The sequence below is a fragment of the Nerophis ophidion genome, linkage group LG28, assembly GCF_033978795.1.
Source record: "Nerophis ophidion isolate RoL-2023_Sa linkage group LG28, RoL_Noph_v1.0, whole genome shotgun sequence".
Taxonomy (NCBI): Eukaryota; Metazoa; Chordata; class Actinopteri; order Syngnathiformes; family Syngnathidae; genus Nerophis; species Nerophis ophidion.
The window spans coordinates 25,361,475-25,365,130 of NC_084638.1; the positions used below are offsets into that span (position 1 = coordinate 25,361,475).

At 36.7% G+C, this 3,656-nt stretch overlaps 1 protein-coding gene across 4 annotated transcripts in view; it reads right to left on the bottom strand.

The window, feature by feature from the left end:
* cnpy1 (canopy FGF signaling regulator 1) overlaps positions 1-3,148 on the bottom strand; it is a 29,614-nt gene extending 26,466 nt beyond the window's left edge. The window contains exons 1-2 of one of the 4 annotated variants that reach the window (XM_061890544.1): positions 3,009-3,124; positions 1,281-1,323 (exon numbers count right to left, since the gene is read on the bottom strand). The gene's annotated coding sequence lies outside the window, so the exon portion shown is untranslated. Of the gene's footprint in view, positions 1-1,280; positions 1,324-3,008 lie in introns of all 4 variants that reach the window. The other 3 variants (XM_061890541.1, XM_061890542.1, XM_061890543.1) reach the window with 3 other exon arrangements.
* Between the last annotated feature and the right edge of the window lie 508 nt (positions 3,149-3,656).

A 3,656-nucleotide genomic window follows, 5' to 3' on the forward strand; every position in this document is an offset into this window, starting at 1 on the left:
TTGTCTCTCTTAGAATTAAAAATGTCCAGCAAAGCGAGACCAGCTTGCTAGTAAATAAATACAATTTAAAAAATAGAGGCAGCTCACTGGTAAGTGCTGCTATTTGAGCTATTTTTAGAACAGGCCAGCGGGCGACTCATCTGGTCCTTACGGGCGACGTTGGTGACCCCTGATGTACAGTATACATCATATATGAAGTGAAGAAAAGTTTGTAATTAGCAAAATGGCATCATATGACGTCATAAGCGTTGTGTGACATCATCACCCGTTGCTAAGCAGCGCAGAAGGTAAACAATACATATATTATAATACACCACACAGACATATCGATCACTTATACGGACAAACTGTACATACAGCATCATATATGAAGGGACTAAATAAACCAGGGGTGTCCGAACTTTTTCCACTGAGGCCCACACATGGAAAAATTAAACCATGCAAGGGCTGTTTCTTATATTTTTAATTTTCAAACTATAACAAAATATATGGATTTTTTATTTATTTATTTTTTTACCTCTAGGACTCCCAGGGACCATAGAAAAAAATAAGTCCAATTATTATTTTCATTTTTAATGTAATACTTACAGTAAATCTCTATATAAAGTTTAAAAAAAAAAGAAAAAAAAAAAAAAAAAAGGTTTTATTTCCTTTCAGTCAAAGACGACTTTGTATTTTTTTTTTTATAGTAATACTGATATTTGCAGTATTTCCCCCATTGCCCAAAACATTCAGAAAGCAATGTTTGATCTTCAATAATTGGAGCCCTAAAAATATCAATAATGCAGGACAACATTGATTTAAAAGTATTATTATTTCTGAGTAATCACAGTGAAAAAATCAATAAAATCCCACTAAATATCTTTAGGATCCAAAAGGTCCCCCACTCATAAAGTCATACATTTTTATTATTACTTGTTTTACTTTCAACACTTAAATTACAAAATCAACTTCAGACATGTCTGTCGATTTTACATTTGAACTATTTTGTTGGTTTTATGCTCTTTTATCAAAGAAAACACTGTTTTTATATGGCAAGCACACAATATTGTCCACATAAAACATTATAAAGTGAAATACCGTATTTCCTTTAATTAATTAATTTAAAACCTCTTCTCACTCAAAGGCATGCGGTAAAAGTAAGCATGCGCTAATTATTTCAAAACCTCCTCTCACTCTGGCACTTACCAAAGGCATGCAGTAGAAAATTGAGTGTGATGTAAGGATACCATCATGAAAAGCACATTTAATTAAAAAAAAAAACTTTATTATGGTCTTACCTTTACTTATAAATAAAGTCAGGCACCAGCGCCCCCCGCGACCCTAAAGGGAAAAAGCAGTAGGAAATGGATGGATGGATGGAAGTCCATTCCAACACCTTCTGATCAAAAGCATCGATAACTTGTTTACAGAAGTCTTATCTTTCTTCAGTTTTAAAAGTCTCTCTGTCTCGATGGAGATCTTCCTTTATTACCTCCTGCTTTGATTGATAGTCCAGTTTAGAAAACTGCTATCAGACCGCTGCTATCAGTTAGGTCGGGTGCGGGCGACGGCAGAATTATCCTCGTAAAACTCCCCCTCCCGTTCTGCTCCGTGGGTGATCTCTTTATCCCACCGCTGCCACCATGAAGTGTTATCGTATAAATAATACACTGGGTTTTTAGGACTGGAACATGATTTATTTCAGCCCGGTTGTTACATTCTAAAATGTCCGTCGTGCACCCCTTGCGACATATCTGTCCCATCATATATCACGTCGCTCATTGTCACTTCTTCTGCAGCCGAGTAGTCGCAAGAAGGATCACTAGCGCCCTCTACTACCAGGAGGCGGGAGTCATTTAATGACTCATACTTGACACACGCAGCTACAGTATATTAATAAAACATAGCTGCTTACTGTTCTTTTTAGCATATTCAATACCTTAAATCCTACTGAATAGCTCTTAATCTTCTTCCCTTTATGTGATTTCAAATGATTGAAATCAGCTTCCTCCATTTTGAAAATGATGACAGGGGAAGTGTCACTCGTGACGCGACGAGTTTGAGCCGGCGGTAATACTAAGCATGCGCTAATTATTTTGCGAAGCAAGTTTGACCCGGCAGTATTTCAAGGCAGGCGCATACTATATGCCCGGCGGAAATGAAGTAATTGGAGCCTTAAATGCCGTATTTCCTTCAATTGCCGCATAAAGGGAAGAAGATTAAGAGCTATTCAGTAGGACTCAAGGTCAGACCTTACATCACACTCAAATTTTTACTGCATGCCTTTGGTAAGTGCCGGGGTGAGAAGAGGTTTGAAAATAATTAGCGCATGCTTACTTTTACCGCATGCCTTTGGTAAGCGCAGGAGTGAGAAGAGGTTTTAAATTAATTAGCGCCCCGGCGGCAATTCAAGGAAATACGGTAGGTCAACAATTCATTATAAAAAATTTTTTATTTTTTACTTTTTTTTAATTTTTTAGCATTGGCAATAAGAGCAAAATAAAGAAAAAGAAAAGAAAAACAAACAGCCTGCATGGCAGCTTTGTGTCAACATTGCAACTTTTCCCCATTAGATTTCACCTCATTATACTTTTTTTTTTAATGTTTTTATTTTGATTTTTGCAAAAGCATTTCCAGAATGTGTGGCAGGCCACAAAACAATTAGCTGCGGGCTGCAAATGGCCCTGGGGCCACACTTTGGACACCCTTGAACTAAACGAATGAGCAATATGACGACGTGTGACGTCATCACCCGTTGCTATGTGGCGCAAAAGGTAAACAAACGTGTAGATATGCGAAATTCCATTATTTCAGGCGTGTGTAAGTGATATTAATGCCAAAATAATTCAATTTCACAGTTTAAAATTAATTAATTAATTAGGACACCGAATTAATCCAGTTAGCATTGTTAGCATTACGATAGCTTGATAAATTAGCATTGTTATTTTTCACATTTCACCATTTTTAACCCGAGTTTCACTCAAGTAAAAAGTGTTATTCCCCCGCCGGCGAGGAGTTTGTCTTACCTGGCGAGCGGCCGACGCCACAGGTGTCAAATGGCACTTTAAATGGAGTATTAACAAAGTGTTTGTGCGGTGTTTACCTGCTTTTAAAGTTCACAATAGCGACAAAGTCAGGTTACATGCACGCCGGTGTGAGCGCGCTACTTCCGGTTGATTTTCAAAGTAACCGCAAGTGACAGGTGGAAATATGTCAGTTGATTTGTCAAGTGCCCAAAAGCACCACAAAAATGTTTTAATTGTGTATACAGTTACAAATAAACACGTTTACTGTAAAAATGAACAATACGTCGCCTGGATTCAAACCACTCAATAATTTTATGTTGAACGCACAATCACCCCACTTCCTGTTTTGCAACACCTACTCTCTTCTAGCTTGACAAGGTGATGTTGACGTGCAGGATGGTCGCGTCGCCACGTTCGTTCTGGAACAACCAATCAGCATTCACCTCGTGGCTCATTTGCATAACACCTTACCTGCAGTGTGTGTGAAAACATAAACTGTACATACATATATATATATATATATATATATATATATATATATATATATATATATATATATATATATATATATATATATATATATATATATATATATAAAACTAAATCACAATCTGAGACTAGTAAATGCATCAAATTAAGTTTCATTTA